The following is a 22,921-nucleotide window of genomic DNA, read 5'->3' as shown; positions in this document are numbered from 1 at the left end:
TTGCTAGTTTTTTTTTTCCCCCAGAAAAATTCTATTTGTATAAAAACATAAATTTCCCCACCCACTTAAAAAAACAATTGGTAGTACTCTTTTCGTTTGAAATACCTTAGATATATCCAAGTACACAGAGCTCAGCCTCATTCTTTTAATGATTGCCTAGGAGTCTGTTATATGGATGCACTTTGTTTTTTTCTTTTCTTTCTTTTTTTTTAAAGTAGGCTGGGGTTTGAACTCAGGACCCTGAGATCAAAGGTCACATGCTCTACCTTAGTAGGTAGGTGCCAGGTGCCCCCAGGATGCACCTTAATTTATTCAGTCAGTTCTCTGTTTGTGTATTGGGTTATTTCCAGTTTTTTAATGCTACAACAGTGTTATGGAAATGATACTGAATGACAACTGCATGTGCTTGAATTAAGACGAGCTTTTTAATACTTGAAGCTTTTTTCTGAGTTAGTGTATTTGTAGAGACCATTCTCCAATCACTCCCTGTCCCCCAAATGCAGAGAAGAGAGGAAGTGGGTGCAGTAGAGTTAGGGGAGTCGGAGGTAGAGTCACGCAGAGGCCTGCTGCCTGCCTTGCCATTCTCTCCCCTTCCCCTGCAGGCAGTGTTCCTGAAACGTCTGCAGATGTCCCTAGACGACTGAGGTGTGCACCAGGCCTTGGAAGCCCAAGCCCTGAGTGCATGCTGCTTGTCCCAGATGTAGATAATTTGTTTTGTATTTTGGTTTTGAGAAGATGGCAGAACCATGGATTGGCTAACAAATCATATCACTTTCTGGAAATTTTTTTGTGTTCTTTTGCTCGTTTGGCAGATATGTAGCTAAGTTAAAAAATAAAAACCAGTTGATTTTTATTTTAGCTACTTGGTAAGGAATTTTAAACATCGTGCTGTGGTTGCAGTGCAGTGATTTCTGAAGAAACTGAATTTGGAATTTTGATGCATTCTGTCGTTGAACCCTACAGCGTTCTGTATCTCAGTAGTCCAAGTTCTTAGTTATTCCCCTTTATTGGAAGAACTTCAGAACACTGCTCAGAGCATGTATTCATATCCCCGTCAGTGTCTCCTCTGTGTACCACTGTCGCTTCCAGAATGCTTTGCTCAAAACATGTGACAGTTCACGGTACTGTATTCTTTTTCTTTGTGGTCATCTGTTCCTAACCTGTGACCCTTGCCGTGTGTTCAGAGGACACGCACATGGAGCCGAGTGGTCTGTGAGCAGCAGTGATCTTTCCTGCAGGGCCCCTTAGCCCCTGAGGGTGCTGCTGGCTGTGCCTGAGCCAAGGGTGTCCGCTCTGCTGGGGCCTTCTCTCTGCTGCTTACTCTGTGTTCTGGGGAGTAGTTTGGACCGGGGAGGCAGGCAAAAAGATGTGACTTGTAGACTTGGGCTTGTGGCGAAGATGGTGTCACACAGTATCACACACTGTGTCAGAAAGCAGGTTTTATGGTTTGATAAGGTGCTTTCAAGAAGGGATACGAGAAGAAGTATAGAGACCAGCAGGCAGTTCGGGTTAGTCAGATTCTTTGTCTCGTGAAAGGCTGTATAAGACCACGGGCCAGCCCAGCACGGTGGACCATTCAGTGCGGAAGAGGAGGTAGAAGAAGCAGTGGCTTGAAGGCGTGTTTTCACTTTGAGAATGTGAAGGGCAGCCTGTGGATAATGCCTGACGTGCATACAGGGCTGCTGCAGTGACTTCTCAGACTCTCCCACTGCTTGTTGAGAAAGGTGCTGCTGAGCAGGGCAGGTCAGAGGTCCTGACTCAGGCAGGTGGTAGGCCCTGGATTTCTTTCTCTTGTGCAAGTGGCAACACCCTTCCCTGGGGGCAGCAGTGTTACTGCCGCATTAGAAGGTTGTATTTTTTTCTCAATAATGAATTGGAGGGATCATGATCTGATACCACAGAAATTCATTTAGCAAACGCTAAATAGCTGTGAAGGGAAGCATTGGTGCCAGGAGTTTGAGGAAGGCAGAGGGGAGCGAGCTCCCCGCCCTGGAGAAGCTTACAGCACTGTGGTAAGACCGGCCGCAGAATCGCTCCTGTGCAAGCGCCGTCAGAAAGGCATACAGTACCAGCTGTGGAAGATGTTTTGATGGGTGTGTGGGAAGGGGCTATATCTTGTAGGGTATTGTTTTGGGAAATAATTTTTGTGGAATAGTTTTTGTCGGAGTAAAGTTCAGGGAGTGACTGATCGGTGAATACTTGTATTGTTAGTATTGTTAGCGTAAGTCTTTCTAATAAGCTAAATTATTGTGGTTTTTAGTGGAGAAAAGGTCCAGTGTAAAATAAGAAAATAACCCTGAACTTCTTCCTTTGCAAATCCCTTTCCAATCCTTTATCTTTAGTGCTCCTTCCTCATAAAGCTGTTTAAACCTGGTGGGGTTCCTTCCAGCTCTTTCTCTTTGAGAGTAGTAGAGGAAGCAGAGAGCTAGCTCAAAATGGGCTGTTCACATCTGGAACTAGGGCCCTGGGGACCTACCTAGAACTGGAGGAGTGTGTGGTAGTCAAGACACGGGGATGGAGGGAAAATGCTCGATCTCTGGCCATGAGCGTGCAGCTTGGCAAGAATTATAGTATATCCTCACAGGGCCCCAGACTTTTACTCATGTTATCTGTTGAGCTCCCATATTTGCTGTTTGATTGCTGAGGGAGCTTATTATGTTGAGTCCTTACATGTGAGTCATTTGCAGTTTTGATTTATGGTTCTCTGTTTTTGTGAATCTTTCCTTTCCAATACAGATTAACCTTAACCTTTTTTTGTTAATTTTTAAAAATAGACTAGTTTTGGTAGCACGGTAGTAAAGGAACTAGAAACGTAAGTTTATGTCAGCCTACTGGAGAATTTCTGGTGGGGTAGGCTGTAGAAGAAGTGAAGTGCCCTTTTATTAAAGCTTATTATTTTCCTATTTGTACTTTTAAGTTGTTATTTGAGAAGTAAATAATACTTTGGCAATTTGCTTTTTTTTTTTTTAAAGTAGGCTCCTTGCCCAGTGTGGAGCCCAATGTGGGGCTTGAACTCATGACTCTGAGATCGAGTCCTGAGCTGAGATCAGGAGTTGGACAGTTCACCGACTGAGCCATCCAGGCGCCCCGGCAATTTGCTATTTTATGTGCTGATATTTATCATGTGAATGGTCAGAAGGTTAATTTCTCTTTAAGTAATTTTAAACGTTATGCTTTCTTAGAAGTGATGAATTGCATTTTGGGGCAAAACTGTTTCTAAAGGACTGCACACGTATCACCTCTGCAGACATCCGTTGGGGGCAGGCTTTGCCCCACAACACGGCCCAACAGCTGGAACAAGCAAAACCCATTTCTGAGTGCTGCCAGTAGTTGCTACGAAGCTGATCGTTTCTCCCTTTCGGTTTTTTCCTGGTCTCACTTTTGTTTATGGACAGTTCCTAGCTCTTTCCCAGCCTCGTGAGGAGTGAACCCCATTAGCTGGGAGGGAGACGAGTGGAGATTGTCAGGGCTGCACACTGGTGGCAGCCGTTTGCAAAGCCCAGCATTATTTGTAGCTGGACATCCGACACTAGGTTCTTTTGAGTTATCGAAGTTATCAGAATTATCAAGAAAAACTTAAAAAGTTTGTTCAGAATGCTCACTCTTACAGAGATAAGGAAGTAAAAATATATTTCAGAAATATTTCCATCCACTGTTAAGATACATTCTGATGCTTGAAGGACTAAGCTTCGTTTATATCTGGGTGTTATTACCTTCATCCCAAAATGAAGAGAAGGGGACTATCGGATTTCTTCTAGGTATAAAATTCCTTATTGCTCTCTAGAAAATTTACATATGATAATTTTCCTCTTAGAAATAAAATTAATAAAGTAATATTTTATCTCCAATCTGATCAGCTAAATAAAAACTGAATTTCTAGATACTATAAATTCGATATTTCTATATTCTTTAATATTTTTATAACCCTGGCATATGTTATACATTAGTTTTTTCCTATATTGGCTATTACAGAATGTTAATTTGCAATTGTTTAATTTTCTTTGGCTAACGCCATTGTATTCTCACTGGGTATGAGTCCTATAGAAATTTCTATTGATGTAAATTCCAGGAAGATTCTGGGACCAGCCCCCGACTTTGTAAGACCGTGTAGGAGTTGACAGTGTATTCAGGATTTGCTCAGCATCCTCACTGTCACCAGTTGGCCCTCGATAACATCCAGTCTTGTTTGGGTGGGTCCCCTTCCTTCTGCCCTTGCCCCCTCCAGTCTGCCATTGACAGGTGGGGTCCTGTTGACAGGTGAGTCATAGGATGTCACTCCTCTGCTCAGAACCTGCTGCTGAGCTAACGTCTTTATTGTCTTTATTGTATCCCGCAAGGCTCCCATGGCCTAGCCTCCCCACCTCTCAGCCTTTCTCCCCTTATCTGTTCTGGCCACAGAGGACTCCTGCTTTTCTCCAGCATGGAAGGGTCTCCTTCCACGTTGTTCCCTCTGCCTGGAATGCTCTTCCTGTACATACGTGTACAACTGGCTCCCTCATTTCCTTCGTCTCTTTTTCCAAAAATCACCTCAGTGACCTGCATATCTAAAATTTCAGCCCTCTTCCAACATTTCACATCCCTGCCCCTGCTTAGTTTTTTTTTTTCCTCAGCATTATCTAACACTGTGCATTTTATTTCTCTGTTTGTGTATTCTCTCTCTCTTCCACTAGAATGTTAGCTCTTTGAGGAGAGGGATTTTTGTCTGTGTTGTTTATGACTGTCTCTAACACTTATAACAGGGTCTGGCTGTTGGTAGGTGCACAGTAAAAATTTGTTGAATGAGTGAATGAATGAATATTTCACAGCACAGAAATAGCATAGATTCACCCTGGTCTGTGAATTATATAAATTCTGAATTTGGTGGACTGTCAGTCAGTGTCTAGTTGGGAAACCACTCCAGGTGCTTCAGTCAAAAAGGGGTCTAGTTCGGGGCGCCTGGGTGGCTCAGTCAGTTAAGCATCCCAACTCTTGATCTCAGCTCAGGTCTTGATCTCAGGGTACCCAGAAAGAGGGGGCAATGATTCTAGGAATTAGATACAAAAGGAAGGGTTGGAGGAGCAAATGGGGAATGTGGTATTCCTCAGAGCCCACACATCCCCATTTGCACCAGTGCTGTTGGAGTTCATCCTGCCAGGGCTGCCGCTAGAGCCTCACGGGAGCCCAGCTACCAGGGGTTTGGGAATGTAGATTTCAGGCCCGATGATTCAGGGACAGTCTAGAAGGGTAGGTGTGGGGCTAAGTACTGACATAAACTGTCCAGCACAGGGGATATTTATATAATTCATTTGGGGGAGATAAACTTAGATGTAGGACAAACTAAATTGAGTCGTTTGTGCTGTGATGCCAAATTAATAACACAGGGTGAGATCTGAGATCATGCGTGAAACATTAGCAAGCTAAGAATTAAATCCCAGCTTAGCCTGGTCACATCCATGTGTTGAACCACAAAACTGAACTCAGCCTCTAGAGATGGAACATGACAGGAAACATATCTTCACTGTGGCCATGATCTCTTAGCGTGATTAAGTGCTCATTTCCGTGAGTTCAGTAAATCTGTGTTTAGGCCCAGTTGTGTCCTAGATTAGATCTCGTCACCTAAAGGATCATACTGGCTTCTCCTAATCTGATTACAGAGTCGTTACTCAGATTCCTGCTGTCATTTACAGGCCTAGGATGTGACAGGCTTGTATTTATGGTACCTCTGACCAAGTGTTCCTTTCTCTGCTGCTGAGATCATCCCCGGCTCCCCCACTCCCCCAAGATGAATTGCCAGTATCTTGTGTCTCCTCTTCTCCCTTCCTTTGTCTTCTGACTTTATGAACAAGGGAGCAAAGTCTAAATATACTTGATTGCTAACCATATTCGTGTTCAGTACTCATCAATATTTATGACATCGATCTATCAATAATAAGCTTATTTTTATTAGGGATGACAGCCTTTTTAATCTCTCATGATGCAGAGGGAGAAAATAGTGGAAATGGTTGGAATTCGTGGGACCCTGTTTCCTTTGCCCCTTTCCTCACTTCCGTAGGCCCCAGTTAAAACTGGCCCAGGGATCTGGGTTGAGGGTATGTTTCTTGGATGCGAAGTATGTCATTGATAGACCAAGAAGCTACCCCACCCCCAAGAAGATGAAATCCTGTGCAGTGATTGTATTTATAGATTTAGAATTCTACCATGATTTCTTTTTACAATTATTTATTTATTTATTTACTTACTTGACAGAGTGTGAATGAGCACAAGCGTGGGGTAGGGGCAGAAGGAGAGGGAGAAGCAGACTCCTCGCTGAGCAGGGAGCCCACCACAGGGCTCAGTTCCAGGACCCTGAGATCATGACCTGAGCTGAAGGCAGATGCTTAACCGACTGAGCCACCCAGCCACCCCTACCATGATTTATTTTTTATGAAATTCACATTCTTTTTTCCTTAAAACCTGAAATTCTAAGGGCTGTTAATGTTAAAAAGTCTCTTCAGAGAGTAATTTACCATGTTTTTGATGAATTAAAGAATTTATGTTCAAGTACCAGCTTATTCCTCGGTTATTTTGGATTTCTGTAATGCTGATTACTTTTATTTAAGTGTGATCCTATGCTACTTGTAAACATAAATTAATGGATTTTTCATGTGCTGGTTTGGATCCATCTCATTATGTTCATGGATTTACTTGTAAGGATGTAATCGATTTCTTAAAACTGCACCTAGCTGTAGTCCCTTAATTTTCTAATAGGATTTAAAAATTATTTTCTTCATCTAAACAAACTGAAATAAATGTCTATTATTTTTATTTTCCCGTATGCCAGAGTAATTTCTACAGCAAAATAATGAACTGCCAGAGCAGCTTAGATTCTTCTGTTCTTTGTGCCACCGAATAAATGAGGGCTTAATATTTGCGTTTTTACTACTGACAGCCGTAACATTTTATTTAATGCTATAGAAAAGGAATCCTTGAGAGGAGGAACTGTACGGGGGGGGGGGCTGGCCCCTGGTGTATTTGCCTTTTTAGTCTCCTGAAAGTCCCTTTCTGAATTTGAAACACCACGTTAGAAATATTACCTCATCAAAATTCTATGAGAAAAATGTTCTGTTTGAATTTAAGCAAAAACCATTTCTTCTTCTCTTCTGCATACTTCCACTGCTTCTTCCTTTTAAATGATTTTATTCCTACCCTGAAGTTGCTCTGTTTTTGATCTGTGGTTACTGGAGGCTCTCCTAGGAAGGTGGGCTGCTGGTGCCGGCGCTGGGAGGCTGTGACCAGAGCAGGTGAAGGGGCGGCCCTTGTTCTTCCTGGGCCCTCAGATGCTCCCAAGGAGCTGATGTCTTAGGAAAACACCTTTAGAAACTATTACCCGTTCATTTAAATTAAATCTCCAAGTGGGGTGCACTTGAACCAGGAAAATGTCTGTGACTCAGACACCGTTACTCTTAACTTCTTCAAGGCATTTGCTTTTATTTATTAACTTCTTACCATGGGACATTTCAAACATACACAGATGAAGAGATAGTAATGTAATATACCCCCATATACAGATCATGCTACGTTAATGTTCTGTTATTTTAGAGGTATTTTGTAATGAATTTAGGCATGAAACACTTGGATATTGTATTATCTTTTCTGCTTCTTGGCATTATGTTTTAGGCATATTTTTTTCTTTTTCTTTTTCTTTTTTTAAAGATTTTGTTTATTTATTCGACAGAGATAGAGACAGCCAGCGAGAGAGGGAACACAAGCAGGGGGAGTGGGAGAGGAAGAAGCAGGCTCATAGCCGAGGAGCCAAGGAGCCCGATGTGGGGCTCGATCCCATAACGCCGGGATCACGCCCTGAGCCGAAGGCAGACGCTCAACCGCTGTGCCACCCAGGCGCCCCTAGGCATATTTTTTTCAATTTACATTACAAGTTTAGGTGTGCCCTGGTAACTTCTGAGACTAGTTGTAAGTGCACTGAGTACGAGATAGGCAGAGTGCTGTTAGAGCAGCACTTTATGGGTAGGTGAAGTCATATATAGAGCATTACTGGTAGGCTCAGCTTGCCAGTGAGGAACCTCTGCTTTCACTTACGGGAGGTACAAGTCTAGGTTATAAAATTGGTGGAAGCTAGATATAGTTTGGAAATGTTTTCTTCCCTTTTCTCTCTCTGTCCTTCCTCCACCCTCGATTTGTCTCTCCTTTCCGCCTACAGATATCCATCAGCTCTGCATGTACAACCCTAACAAGGGGGGAGCCTGCATTGCGGGAGGTTTGGGGGATGGCAGACAGGCCTGGACGTAAACAGAGTCTAGTATTGGCGACGAGTACTTGGCAGGTAGACTGAGTGATATGGCAGAGAGTAAGATGCGGATGTGCTCAATAGGGTGATTAGAAAAAAAAGTGCTGATTTCAGACGTGCAGGGTGAGATACAGGTGTGAGGAGAGCACTTTGGGCAAGGGAGCACACTTGCAGAGGCCCTGAGGTAGAAAAGAATCTGCGGTGAAGTAGGATCCCATAGAGGGAATATGAATGGAAGGAAGCTGGGGTGCTGTAAGCAGGGCCTTGTAGATCTTGGTAAGGGGTTTGGAGTTTATTATTGAGTAAGCTACTGAAAGGCTTTAAGTAGGATCGTGACAGGATCTGCTTTGCCTTTGAAAAGGTATCTGTCTGCTATTAAAATTTTGTAAAATCTTTAAAAAAAAATAAAAGATACCTGTCTGCTCCGTGGAGAATCGATTTCTGGGAGTGAGACAGGAGGCGGTTTGAAGACTCCTGCAGTAGTCCAGGTGGCTCAAATTAGGAGGAAGGCAGCGGGAATGGAGAGAAGTGGTTGTGGGGTAAGGTCCATGGGGATAGTAGACTCAATAGGATTTGCTAATGGCTGGGCGATGGTTGGTATCTGGGCTTGGTTGTGTAGTACTGAGGTGGGGAAGCCAGGGAGAGTTGAATGGGGAGCGAACTGGGGCTCAGCTTTGGTTGTCTGTGGAACATTGAAGGGGAGATTCTGAGTGAGGACTTGGACATACGTGTCTGGAGCTCAGGGAGCAAATCCTCATAACATCAGTAGTACTTGTCGTCGTGAATTTGCATGACCTCACCTAGGAAGAGAAGGTCGGATGCATGTGGGGGAGAGAAGAGAACTCAGTACTTGCTGCAAGGACGTCCCAGGTTTGGTCGATGTGGTTCTGGAGGAGCCAGCAGACTGAGAAGGACTGGATTGAGGGGAGGAAGGAGAACCAGGAGAGCGTGTCCCAGTTGCTGAGAGAAAAAAACACTTTGAGGACAAGGGGCAGTTTCCTAAGTCGATGGGGGCCTTAGATTGGGTTAGGCTATTGGAAGGTCACAGTGGCCTGGTCAACAGCCACGTCATTGTCTTAGGATAGGCGGTGGGCAGATTGGGGAGGAAGTGAGGGGTGATGTGTGGACCAGCCTCGGAGAAGAGATGTTGTACTGTGAGGGGGGCAGAAAAAGGCTAAGAGGTGACTAGAGGTTTTCTTTTCTTCCTGGCTTGGAGCATTAGGGCATGTTTGCATGCTTCTCAGAGGGGATGGAGTACCGAAGGAATACGGAAGGTTTTGTGTTATGAAGTGGATAGGAGGGGGAATCTAGAGCCTCGGGGAAGGGATTTCCCTTTGTCGGAAGGAAGGGAGCAGATGCAAGCAGGTGGTGGGAAGATAAAGGAAGTTCCTGGCATCTTCACATGGCTCTGTGCAAGTAAGCTTATTCTCTACTGGCTCTTGTGTTCTTCAGTTTTCTGAATGTGAGTAGACATTCAGTTTGTGTTAAAGAAACGCAGAAGCAGGAGTTTATTGCTGCTTACTGTCCATGGAGATGCATCTTCTTTAAGGAGAGAAGAGGGGTTTGGAAATAGCACAGGGTGTACACAGATGCTTACAAGAAGTCACACTCATCTTGTCAAGGGTTTTCCTTTCCAAATATTGTTAATATTTTTTGGAAAGTGGAGGTCTAAGCTGCAAGAGAAGGAAAGAGGCGTGGGGTTGCTTATTTTATGAGGTCTTCTCGGTGTGAATGCTGGAACTTCTCCCAGATTGCTGTTTAGGTTCAGCAAGTAAACTTGACCATGTAACATGTTGGACTCCTTTCCCTCTGGCCTTTGAGGGGGTTTTGTTTATTAAGAGTGAAAGACCGAGTCATGTGGAGGGGGCATGGGAGATTGCTGTTAAGCAGGTTAGACTGTGATCCCCTACGACCACAGGGACTTCGTGTTGTTCACCACTTGGTAAGTGTGAATGAGTGAATGAGGAAGTGAACTCTTAAACTAAGCATCACTCACTATATTAGTAGTCATGGACAGTAAAATGACACCACCATTTTCAAAATTTTCAAAAATTTCCTTTTTTGTCCAGAGACCAAATTCTTATACAAACGTGCAAATTAGAACACAGTGAGATACCATGACATACTCACTAGATTTGCAAAAATGTTTAAATCTCACTTTAGGAAGTCGGTATGTGGAGTCACGGGGGCTTTCTTCACTGATGCTGGGTGTGAGACGGTACAACCACTTTGTGAAAGTTCTGTCTGCTTTAAAGGTGTATGTGCTCATCCTGACCTTCGCTGGACTGTTCCAGGCTGTGGCCGTAAGGTTCCTGGAGCCGAGGGGCCGTGGGGTCTGATGGTGGGTGAGCAGTTGGTTCCTGCTTTGCAGTGAGGAGTGTCAACTTCGAATTCTAGTAGTTCTTTTTCCTTTGTCCTTTAATTTGTTAATGATTGTGTTCTGGATCTTAGAATGCTCTATCTTTTCTTTTGCTGCTAAAGGTATGACCCCCAAAAAGATAGCCATCTAAGACAGAAACAGTTACATTGTCTTTAATGAAATAAGTCTTCCCCACTGCATACCTGGCCATCTGAGGCAGAAAATTGACAAACAATTGTAGGCTTTATTTTGTCTCTTATTTTTATTTATTTTGTTTTTATTATTATTATTATTTTTAGAGAGAGAGAGAGCGGGAGGGGGTAGGCAGAGGGCGAGGGATGAAGAGAGAATCTTAAGCAGGCTCTACGCTAAGCACAGAGCCTGATGGGGGGGGACTCGATCTCATGACCCTAAGATCATGACCTAAGCTGAAATCAAGGGTTGTACACTTAACTGAGCCACCCAGGCGCCCCTCTATGTTTAACTTTTTGAGAAATTGCCAAACTGCTTTTCCAAAGTGGTTGTGTCATTTTACATCCCCGCTAGCAATGCGTGAGAGTTGCAGTTTCTCCCCATCTTTGCTGACACTTGTTATTGTCTGTCTCTCTCTTTTTGTTGATAGCCACACTTGTGGCTTTAATTGGGGAAAATAGACATTAAAACACAGTGAATTGCAAAGAAAAAAAAGAAGACTGCACACAAAGAAAAACCACAGTGAGATGCCGTTCGTTACACAGTCTTCGGTTATGCCGGTATTTAACAGTTGACTGTAGAAAATGAGTAGATGCAGGTCTGTTAGTTTTTATGACTCAGAGATGATTTTGGCTTTTTAAATGATTTTTATTGAGGTGAGGTTGCCTTATTAAAAAAAAAAACACAACTATTTTTAAGTAAACCCTACCCCTAACATGGGGCTCGAGGTCCCTGCCCCAAGATCAAGGGTCACATGTTCTACCGAGTGAGCCAGCCAGGCGCTGAGTTTGCTTTAGGTTTTCATTTTGGGGTCCCCCAACTTCATGATTTCTCTCTGCTGTATTGATGCCAGCTGTGCCTTTATTCATTCACTCGCTTCATCAACACTCATTGAAGGCCTGTCTGCTCTCAAGAGTCTGGTCCTGAGAGAGCCTGGGACAGCCCTATCCAGCGCTGGAACATCGGATTTTGTGATGTGGGAACAAAAAATGTCAAATGGCTGTACAGTTATAGGGTAGACTAGATGTGTAGTTGTTCTTCAGAGTTTTTTACCAAGGAACACCTGTTATCCTATGACAGCTCTCAGGTGGGTTTTTTATTTATTGTTCAGTGATTCATTGGCTGGTGGTTCTAAAAACTTTCTGCAGAGTGGTCTGTCTTCTTTCCTGAATTGAGGCTTTAGAATGTGTAGTAAAATGTCTAAGAGGAAATGATAGAACATGAGGAAATGCATTTTGGAAAAAGTTTATGTGTAAAAATTGTGTTTTTTGAATTGCAGCCTGGTATGTGGAAAATGAACTTAGGTTTTGGATTTGGCTGTTACTTACTGGGTCTGTAACCTTGGGCAAGTTAAAAACTTCTTTAAGCCTCCTTTCCTTACCTGTAAAATGCGAATATTTCAGAGGGTGGTGGAATGGATCACGTAGCCTCGAGTGTTCGGATGTCGGCTCTCTTCCCCCTTCACCTCAAGACGGATTTTATAGAAAATAAGCCATGCTCCTTCATGAAATAAAGATACAAATTAATCTATTAGATTATTATCTAATAGAAACAAAATTAGAACATTTTGGCAAAAGAAAAAACCAAAATAAACATAGTAATATACCTATTTATAAGCATTTCCTAGAATATGACAAAAATGGTGCGATTTTAAATCACTCTTAATTCTTAGGAGTCACACTGTATTTTGTCGATTCTAGACTCTTTTTTTTTTTTTTTTAAGACTTTATTTATTTGAGAGAGAGGGAGAGACTGAGAGAGCACAAGCAGGGAGTGGGGAGAGGGAGAAGCAGGTTACCTGCTCAGCAGGAAGACTCATGCAGGGCTTGATCCCAGGACCCCGGGATCATGACCTGAGCCAAAGGCAGACACTTAACCAGCTGAGCCACCCAGGTGCCCCAATTCTACATTCTTCTATTTCAAGGTATAAGTCATTAAAAGTTCTTCCAGAAGGGGCGCCTGGGTGGCTCAGTCAGTTGGACGTCCAAGTCTTGGTTATAGCTAGGGTTGTAGGATCAAGCCCCGCCTTAGGCTCTGTGCTTAGAGAGGAGTCTGCTCTCCCTCACCCTCTCCCTTGCTTCCCTCCCCCCCCCCCTCGCCCTGCCACAACCACTCTCTATCTCTCTCTAAAATAACTAAAGTCTTAAAAAAAAATTCTTCACAGAAGATTTTTAGAAGTCATGATTCTATTCTAAAATAAAATGTATTTTTTGCATCAAATTTATGAAAATGTTTCTGATAAAAGGCAGAGGGAAATGATTGTAAATTCATCTTTTTTCCCCCCTTTCTTTTGTTGAGAATTACTATGTCTTTAACTGAGGAAACGTTTCTTTTTTTTGTGTAAGATGAGATGATGTCAGGTCATGTTTTGTAACAAGTGAGGTTTGCATCCTGAATTAATGACTCATTAAGGATAGTGAATGTCTGTTACAGTTTGAATGAGTTGAGGAATCTATGAGGACTCTGTTGTCTGGATTCTTTTATCTGGAATAAAGTTCTTGCATTGTGTTCAGTATTATGAAAGTTTGAAACAGTGGAGGATAGAAAGATGAATTTAGCAGAATGCTTGCCTTGGGTCAGCTTTGAGCCACTCAGTCATGTATGCCACTAAGAGTTGTACCCATGATGCCATATTGTGCCCATTCTGGGTTTATGTGTTACTCATGGCCCCTCTGTTAGAAGAGTTTATTCTTTAGGTGAAGGATTGAGGAATGAATACTTTTATTATTTTGAGTACAAACTAAAGCATAAGTTGTAACTAGGCATGTTTTGTGAATGGGTCAGACTGTCTATCTCCATTTAAGGCTCCACACTGAGATCAGATGGAAGAATATTTTCCATTGAACCAGCATTTTTACCAGCATTATAATCAAATCCTATAGCAAGCTTCTAGATGATTTTTTTTTTTTAAGATTTTTCTTTAAAGTCACCTCTACACCCAGCGTGGGGCTTAAACTCACAACCTTGAGATCAAGAGTCTCCCAGTCCACCAACTGAGCCAGCCAGGCTCCCAGGAAGTTTCTAGATGATTTTGATTAGTCTTTTAGATGTTTTATTCATAAAAACATGATTTAGGATTTGGGGATGATAGTATAGCATATTTAATTTCTTAATGCATAACAATCTCTGTGTTTTTGTTATTAGTCTCTTTAGTACTCGGTTTTGAGAGATGGTAGCTTTTCAGCTGTAAAGCAGGTGAAATATGCTCTCATCAGTATATTTTAATTTATTTATATTGATAGCTGAATTGAAATTGACCTTGCAAAAACAAAAATGTGCCTGTCACTTTCCTTCAGTTTGAGCACCTTGAATAATATGGAAGATGGGCCCTAATTCTTGACCTTTGGGTTTACTGGTCAGTGTTTTCCTAATTACTAAGATAAACAAAGGATTGCAAGAACTGCACAGTGTTGCTGTCCTTTTTAAGCGGCTGTTAAATCTTGTTCATTTACTGTCCAGGTATCCAAATACACACTCACTTCCATGTGTTGCATTCACTTTGTATTTAGCCATTCTGTCCTCAGCCCCCCACACCACAGCCCCTGCTTCTGCTGCCCAGCCGAGCTGTCCAGCGGCTGCCAGTGCTCTTCACACTGGCCAGACCCAGCGCCCTTTTCTGAGTCTTCCTTGAACTTCCTTCCCTACTCGGCTTTGTTGGTGGTTCACTCTTTGTGAGAGGAAGCCTTCTTCTTACCTCGGGATTTCTTGTCTGTGTAAGGCACACAAAGTGAGTGGTCTCATGGCTGACAGAAGGTGTTCATTCCTTCCCCCCTTACAGTTCCCTCCTCCCTGAGTTTCTGATCCACAGCCACTGGCACAGCGCGACAGACTCCTCACCTACCGCGCAGCCGTGGACCCCGCAGCCGTGGACCCCACGGGCCCCATCTTCTGCCGGCGGCCTGCCTTGCAGCTGCTCCTGGGACTCTTCATCTCGGGTAGCGTCCCGGTAGAACGCGCCCCACTCCCAGGTCTCAGTTCTTCCTCGCCTCTGGCCTTTGGCGTAATAACATTTGGAATCATCTTTGATTTTTCTCTTACTTCCTCCTTTGAAATGTCTCTCAGGTGTAGTCTCTCCTTGCTGCTCTGATGGCTGCTCGTCTGCGCCAGAGCTCATCCCTGGACTGGTCAGCACCTTCCTGCTGGTCTGCCTCTAGTCCTCACTGTCCTGTACTTGTGTGTCTGGCAGGTGATAGGTCAACTTTAAAATGTAGTACTCCCCAGGCCTTTCTAGCCAGTGCCTTTTGTGGCGTATAGAACTTTTGCATGTTACTTACACCCTCCTGTGCGGCCTTATTGTTCTGTACACAGGCTGAGCTCTCCTGCCCCCTTCCAGGCAAGCGTATACCACCCCAGCCACCATCCCCCACACAGCTGATGCCAGCCTCAGGCCTGCCTTGCTGGCTTTCGCATGCTGCTTGCTCTGGAGAGTGGAATGTCTTCCACTCTCCTTTGGCTTTCCAAGGTTCTTTCCATCCTCCAAGATGAAGCTCCTGCTTTGATTTTGATTTTTGCAGCTCTCTTGACTCACAGTTAACTCTCTTTTCTCTGTGCAGCTAGTTTCCTAATGCCTTGCCTTGCAAAAACTCCCCCAGTGGCTGTGTCCCTAATTGTAAAATCCTTCAGGGCAAGGCAAGACTGAGCTTTGTAGAGGCTTGGCCATCCCTGGGGTAGTGCCAGGAACAAGGGAGGGTTTGTGCTCGGTAGTGGTCGGAGGTAGGTTGTGAGAATGGTCAAGCAAACATTGTAAACATGTTGGTTTCTAATTGTCTTGGTAAATACTGGGAAACAATTCTAAAGATAAAGATATGAAATAGATGTTACAAGGTTAATGATCTTTGCCTAGGATGGTTCTTTTACCTGGTGTCCTTTTGTTGGTAGGGTATAGCAGATATTATGGGATTAAAATTCAGTGAGGGAAGCTTTGAACAAATTACGTTATTTATTTATTTTTTATTTTATTTTTTTAAAGATTTTATTTATTTATTTGACAGAGGGAGAGAGACAGCCAGCGAGAGAGGGAACACAAGCAGGGGGAGTGGGAGAGGAAGAAGCAGGCTCATAGTGGAGGAGCCTGATGTGGGGCTCGATACCATAACGCCAGGATCACGCCCTGAGCCAAAGGCAGATGCTTAACCGCTGTGCCACCCAGGCGCCCCCAAATTACGTTATTTAAACATCTTGTTTTGTGAGTTAGGTTCTGCTTATACAGAGAGAGGCCCTTTGGCCACTTCCAGAGTCAGCTACTCTAAAGCAAATACTGTGCCATAAATAAAACGTCATTGGATAGACATACTATGTTTTGGTTGTACAAATTAAGTGAATGTCATCTGACTTTGAAACATGGCTCCACTTGCCCCCTTGTGCATTTACTTGATGTAAAGAAAATTAAGCAAATTTTGTATATAATTTCCTTTCCCAAAAGCATTTCAGGAATAGAAAAGGCCTACCAGCTTGACGGAGGGTTGAATCAGGACCCATGAGCCATTTTCCCCTGGCAGCCACAATGTGCAGTCACTGCCCAGCTGCTCCCTCTTGGTACCTGTCTTCCTTTGCCTTCCCCCCTGTGCTCCAGGCTGTAGGAGCAACTGAGAACTAGAACAGTTTTCTGATCCTTCTCCCCTTCCCAGATGCGCCTTGTTTGTTTGGTGAGAAGGAGAGAATCCATTGTTTGAGTTTTAAAGGTTTCTGTTGTCCTTCTCTTTTAGTATTTATGTTATTCTACCTTGTTACTTCTTTTGTCTTCTTTTCCACTAGTTTGAGGCAAAGGGATAATGTTCCATCTTTGTGGCTGCTACACAGTAGAGCACAGTCTAGGAACCAGAAAATATTTTTTGGATGAAATGCTCATGTGTTTAAAAGACAAATGTATTCATAGAGTAAAGGATTATATTATCTGGCATCAAGCTCCCCCCCCCAGCCCCCACGTTCTCTCAAATTCTCAGCAGATTAACAACTTTGTTGTTCAAAACCAGGGGTTCTTAAGCTTTTTGGTATTCATGTACCCCTTTGGTAAGTTAGTGAAGCCAGTAGACCTATTCTCATATGAATGGTTTTAAATTTCATCCATAGGATTACAAAGGAAATTAGTTACATATATCTGCAACATCTGTAATGTGATACGAAAATATCTCTTCTTTCTGTGGTGACAGAATACAGTTACTGGTAATGTTGCTGTGATTGGTTGCCTACATTAGTTTTGAAGGCCATCTTCAATTTCAGTTTGAGGTTAATGGAAACAGAAAATAACTTCCTCTCATTCAAATTCATGGACCCCTGAGTTCTCTTCGTGGAGCCTAGGACTCCAGATTAAGAGCCTTGCTCTAAACAGTGGGAATAGGGGGCGCCTGGCTGGCTCAATCGGAAGAGCATGAGACTCTGGATCTCTGGGTTATAAGTTCAAGCCTCACGTTGGGTTGTAGAGATTACCAAAAAAAATAAACTTTTAAAAAGTGGGAATAAGAGTAACTAGGTGGGAAGGTAGGAAGACATTTTAAGAAATTTACCGTATTTAGCACTGTCGCTGATTCTCCTATCCTAGATGGGAGAGTGAGTAAGATTATTGTAAATCGCTGAGAATGTTGATGGACAAAGACTTAGGGCTTAAATAGTTTCTGTTTTACAGGGATAACAGTTTGGGAACTGTGGGAGTAAGGGATTCATAGTTTGAGTGCATAGGGTACAGAAAAGCTTTTTGAACATATGCATGTGATGTCTTTTTTAATCATGTTTGGAAATAACAAAGATGGCATTTAGTGGGAAATAGCATGAATTTTGGAGTCCGAAAGACCTGAATTCTGAGTAAGTTTGTTAATCTTGCTTGAGCCTTGGTTTCCTTACCTGTTCGGTTATGATAACGTTTGTGTCAGAGTTCCGTGAGAGTGAGATGAGCGTGTGTGCCAGTGCTTGGAGCTGCAGACCAACGCTGGCTTCTCTGGGATGGGAAGCAGCTCGCCTCTGCCTGGCAGGAGTCCAGGGTCTCATTTGCTGATCCGGAAAGCAAGGGTATTAGAATAAAGGGATCTTTCGTATCCCTTTAGCCAGAAAAGCTGTTTGGTATTAGTAAGCCTACTTCTCAGGTGCGTATAACCTGGAAGCCATTCTCAAACACACCGTCTCATTTCATCCTCAGAGCCACTCTGCACAAAAAGTGGCATTCCCACTTTATAGACTGGGATATGAAGACCCAGAAGGATGAAAAGTCTTCCAGGGTCATGAATTTGTATGTGATGAACTGGAGTTTGAAGTCCGGGTTCCTACGCGTAAAGCCTGGTTTTTGTTTCCGTGTTTTGTTTTGCAATGTTATTTCACAGTACTTCTCTAGCACTCCAGTGCGAGACTCCTTTCCTACTCTTCCTACAAAGAGAACACTGTGTTGGAAAGAAATATATATGTATGTATGAAGATGATTATGTTCACTCTGGAGAGATACTAATTATTTTTAAAAGATTTAAAAAATTTTGAAACAGTGAAAAACAGAGCAAAGTTATAAGTATAGGAGAGAACTGTCCCCTGCCCCTCCAGCCTTTGGCAGTAGGTTGCCCATCTGATACCCCATCTCGTGGGATTCCCTGGTATGTGTGTCCTGCAGTACGGACATCCTCCTGCATAGTGAGTACGGTGTAACCATCAAATACTCCTCAGACTGCAGTCAGGTTTGACCAGTTGCCCCAGTGAAGCCTCCCCTCTCCAGCCCTCACCACCCTCCCTCTTCTGGTAGGAGCAGAAGGAACCAGTTAGGAATCATGCTTTGCATTGAATTGCTGAGTCTTCCTTAGCCTTTCTTTGGATTTTCATGGTCTCGGTGTTCTTGATGTGTTTAGAAATTGGGCCTGTTATGTTTGGAAATATAGGCCTGTTATGTTGTAGAGTGTCCCTCAGTTTGGGTTTGTTGGCTGTTTTCTCAAGAGTAAACTCGGGTTATGACTCTTTGGCAGGAATATCACAGAAATGGTGCATGTCTCATTATATCTTATTTGTAATTAATGAGTATTTTGCAATTAATTAGTATTTTGTGGGTAGGTACTTAGGACCTATCCCATTCCTCATCAAGCTTTCGGTTTATTTATTATAAATTTGTGTCAGTATGGACTCATTTTTTCTATTTTATTCAATGAGCTATAATTTTGTTATTCTCATTAGTTATATTGATGTAAATTATCCCAGATTGGCCAGTAGGAACCCTGCCAGGCTCACTTCTTTGTTCTTTTGACCCGCCTCCATTCTTCTCTGGAGGATTTTCTTGCTTTTTGGCACAAATGTCCTAGGCCAGAGTTGCTTACCTCTGCGTTGTACATGCTCGTGCACATGGTTATTTACCTCAGTATCCAGTTCGTTTTGCAAGAAAACAACATTTTTGAAAAAATAACTACCAAGTGTTAATCTTTTTCGCATCCCTACTAATATATCGCTTGGAGTGAATTTCTGATACTACCGGGAAGGTGGCTGAGAACCTGCCATTCCCTTTTGTGCATTTCTTCTTTTTCCCTCAGGTGGGAGTCTAAGTGCCAAAAAGAATTATTGTAATTGTGAAGGCCTTTTCATTGTCAGAACAATCAATTAACACAAAGCAAAGCAAAATAAAAAATATTTTTGGTTGAAAAAGCATCTTCGCATCATTGAAAGGTGAGTGGAAGAGGAAATGCGCTCTGTATTTGCTGGCTCGTCTGTCACATATGTAGTGAGTGTCTCCCGGAGGCAGGGCTCCTGGGGCAAACACAAATCAACATGGTCCCTGTAGTACCCTCAGCGAGCTTACAGTCTAATGTCACAGGAACAGAGTGACGAGCAGTCATGAAAGAAAATGACCTGAGCTGCAGTTCTTACAGTGAAATGACACATGTTCTGTCTTACAAATTGTTCTGAGGGTAAAACAAGATTGTTTAAGCAAAAGTCCTTTGTGAATTGTAGATGTGTTCTATAAATGAAGTATTTCTTTCGCATCACTTCCTCTTCTGGTATTTCTGGTCTTTTTAGAATTACTAAGGAAGCATCCCCTGAACTAGCTTCCAGGCTTCTGTCCGTCCTGAACATCACTGCCCATCTCTTTACGTACACTCCACCCACAGACCCTGAGTGTGCCCATACTTCCTTCAGGTTGAAGTCCAAACCCTTGGTAAGTGATACCTCTCGGCTAGCCCCAGTCTGACTTCCCGGTCTTGTCTTGTTACTTGTCCTGAAGCCCTCAACCCAAACCAAACTGGTCTCGTAGCTGTGTATGCTGTGTATGTGAATGCCAGCTTTTTGTGCAGAGTGGCTCTGAGGATGAAATGAGATATGGTGTGTTTGAGAATGCCTTCCGGGTTTATGCACCTGAGAAGTAGGCTTACTAATACACGGCACTTATCCCATCCCTGTGCCTTTGCTCTTATCCTTTGCTTGGAACTGTCTTCATCTTCCCTATTTTTGCAAAATCACATCTTCATTCTGGACCTGGCTTTTAAACTGAGGCCTCCCTGTGCTTAACTCCCATCATTGGTACAGTCTCTCTGGAGTATTTAGTAGTTATCATTTGTCCTCTTATGTCACTGCAAGGTTTTCTCAAGTGGCATTCAGGCCCTCACAGTATGGGATCATATGCAGTAAGTTTTTTCTGGTTGATAAGAAAAGTGACCTGACTACATTCAACCCTACTCCCGAGAATTTAGAAACACAAAAACTTTGACTTTTCAGAAACACAAAAAAATCTGAATTTGCACGGAAAGAAAAAAAATATTACTCTGTACCACAGTTGCATTTTATTCAGTCACAGCGCATCTGACTTAACTGTCCCTTGCCTCCGCAAAAGATGAACACCTTTGTGCTTGTGAGTACCTTGTTGTCAAGGAGACTTCAAAACTGAAACAGTTGCAGCCCCTTTTGTCCCTCCCTTTGACCCATTTTTGGTACCAGGGATGGATTGTTTTTGCTTAGCAGATGTGTGTATTGGCTGGGTCAAGTTGGTGTCCCAGGTGGTACAAGTGAGTGATCATGCTACTGAAAGCTTGAGGGACTTAAGAGCCAGCATTTCTTCTCTGTACATGAGTGACAAAGAAGTTTGTCTCAAAATTTTGGGAATCTGCCACATGATTATCTACCATAATTAAAATGGAAAATCAGGATAAAACTACCTAAGTCATTAAAAGCTGTGAGAGCATAAAACAGGAGGAACCGTAATTTCTGTTTCATTACCGAAGTGTGACCTAGCAGTTGGTGATAGTGCTTCTTTTTCAGTTAAAATGCCACATTATAACTTCAAAAGATGGATTTCCAGTGATAGACCAGTTTTTTTTCTCTTACTGTTCTAGCTTCAACATTCGTTGTGGAAGGAGTTAGATAGGTGTTTCAATAAAAGGATTATCAGAAATTGGAAATATCCAGGTAACAGTGATGATCTTTTAGTCAGTATGTACTTGTTAAATGTCATTGATTTTTCCAGAAAGGTCTCTCGAATACAGACTGTGTTTTGGATGTAGTACAATGTAATTTTGGATATTTGTCACGAGAGTCCACTCTCTTGCTGCTCAGAATGCAGCACGCTCTCCAGTCGCGCGCTAGCACCATGAATATCATGTCACTTACCATGTGCTCTGTTCATTTCTGGGGTCCAGACAGTTAACGGTGACGCTGCTGCTTTGTTGTAACCCCTCGAGAAGGCTGATTTTTCACTATAGTTTTATTTCATGGTTTACTTTTTATCATGGCAATGTTTAAACATACACAGAAACAGAAAATCCCATTACCTGGTTTCCATAGTTATCACCACATGGCTGGCTTATTTTGTATATACTTTCCTTTCTGACAGGTAGGCACAATTTTGTCTCCCTTACTACATCATTTTACAGCAAATCTTGAGTATTACATCACTTCATAAATAATTCAGTATTTATCTCTAAAATTATGATTTTTTTAACCACAGTACCCTTTATTGCATGTAAAGAAATCAGTTAATTTAAAAAATATTATTAAATATCCTTTTGGCATTATCTCTATTTTAAGGTCTTTTCTATGTGAATATTATAGTTTGATTTGTTGTATTGGCTGTTATGCAGAACCTATAAGAGGTTTTTTTTTCTTTTGAAATTATGATATAAAAAGAATAGCTCTGTTTCTGGAATGAAAATGTAATATCATATTTTTATAAAATATTTTGGGCTAAGAGCCCCCCCCCCAAAAAAACCCCCAAAATGAACACACACACACAAACATCCAGCCACTGGAAATCTATCTATAAGTAACAATCCTGATTAAATTACACTTGAATGATTTTATTTTCCTGTTGTTTGTGTACTTAATACCATATATCTTGGGGTAGAGAGGAGGCTCTTTTTGAAAATTCCTGTTCCAGGTTTAGCAAGCTGGTGCTGACTAAGTGAAGAGTTTGTGGGCTCTTGAGTCTGGTGGCTGTCAGGTTCTCGGTGGCTCAGTGGTCTTATACTGTGGGGCTTAGGGCCCTTAGGACAGGCATCCAGGTTTTGCCCCAGTTATTGGGTGCAGGCCATTTTAGCAGGTGCTTAAATGAGCACTTACTCTCTGCAAATTAAACTGGGGAAAATACCTCACAACTACTGAATGTGGAGTTAATTTGAAATAGTAATACTCTTGCTTTTGTTATAATTCAGAAATAGCACAGTACATAGTGCAAGTAATATTTGAACCTTTCAAAGAATAAACTGGGCAGTGACACAGAAAACAAAGTTTAAAACAGGTAATGATCTTCTGTTCTACACTCATTTCCTTCCTTCGCTAGAGCAGTGATGTGGTTCCCGTGTTAGAAATGAGGAGCTGCTCAGTGGCGAGAGCACAGGGAGTGTGAGCCGCCAGCCACTTTCTGTTGGATTCAAGATGTTTGAATGTGAGAGATTCTTCTGCTCAGGATGACCTGAGGATTTAAGAAAATTTGAGGTTTCTGGAACCTTGATTTTTATATGCACCTGTTTAGGTGGTAGTATAACCCCTCTCCCCATGTTGGTATTACTGAGTTTTAGTAAATTGATACAATCATGCAACTGTCACCAGAATTTAGTTTTAGAACACTTCCATCACCCCACCCCCAAAATGATCTTGTGACCAGTTACCAATAAGTCCTTCCTCTGCCCTAGCGACAGGCAACCACTAATTTTTTTTTTTTT

General features: G+C 42.5%; 1 protein-coding gene across 4 annotated transcripts in view; it reads left to right on the top strand.

The window, feature by feature from the left end:
* The window catches only part of SFMBT1 (Scm like with four mbt domains 1), a 117,416-nt gene that overhangs the window by 13,393 nt on the left and 81,102 nt on the right, over positions 1 to 22,921 (top strand). For 2 of the 4 annotated variants that reach the window (XM_034658465.1, XM_019799387.2), the window contains exons 1-2: positions 19,154 to 19,436; positions 19,788 to 19,926. The exons of 1 other annotated variant lie outside the window; for it this stretch is intronic. The gene's annotated coding sequence lies outside the window, so the exon portion shown is untranslated. Of the gene's footprint in view, positions 1 to 19,153; positions 19,437 to 19,787; positions 19,927 to 22,921 lie in introns of those variants that run through there. One more of the 4 variants, XM_034658466.1, reaches the window with a different exon arrangement.

The sequence above is a fragment of the Ailuropoda melanoleuca genome, chromosome 4 (genome assembly GCF_002007445.2).
Source record: "Ailuropoda melanoleuca isolate Jingjing chromosome 4, ASM200744v2, whole genome shotgun sequence".
In the NCBI taxonomy this organism is placed as follows: Eukaryota; Metazoa; Chordata; class Mammalia; order Carnivora; family Ursidae; genus Ailuropoda; species Ailuropoda melanoleuca.
Note: the sequence above shows the minus strand (reverse complement) of the source record. Positions and strands in the feature narration are given on the sequence as shown.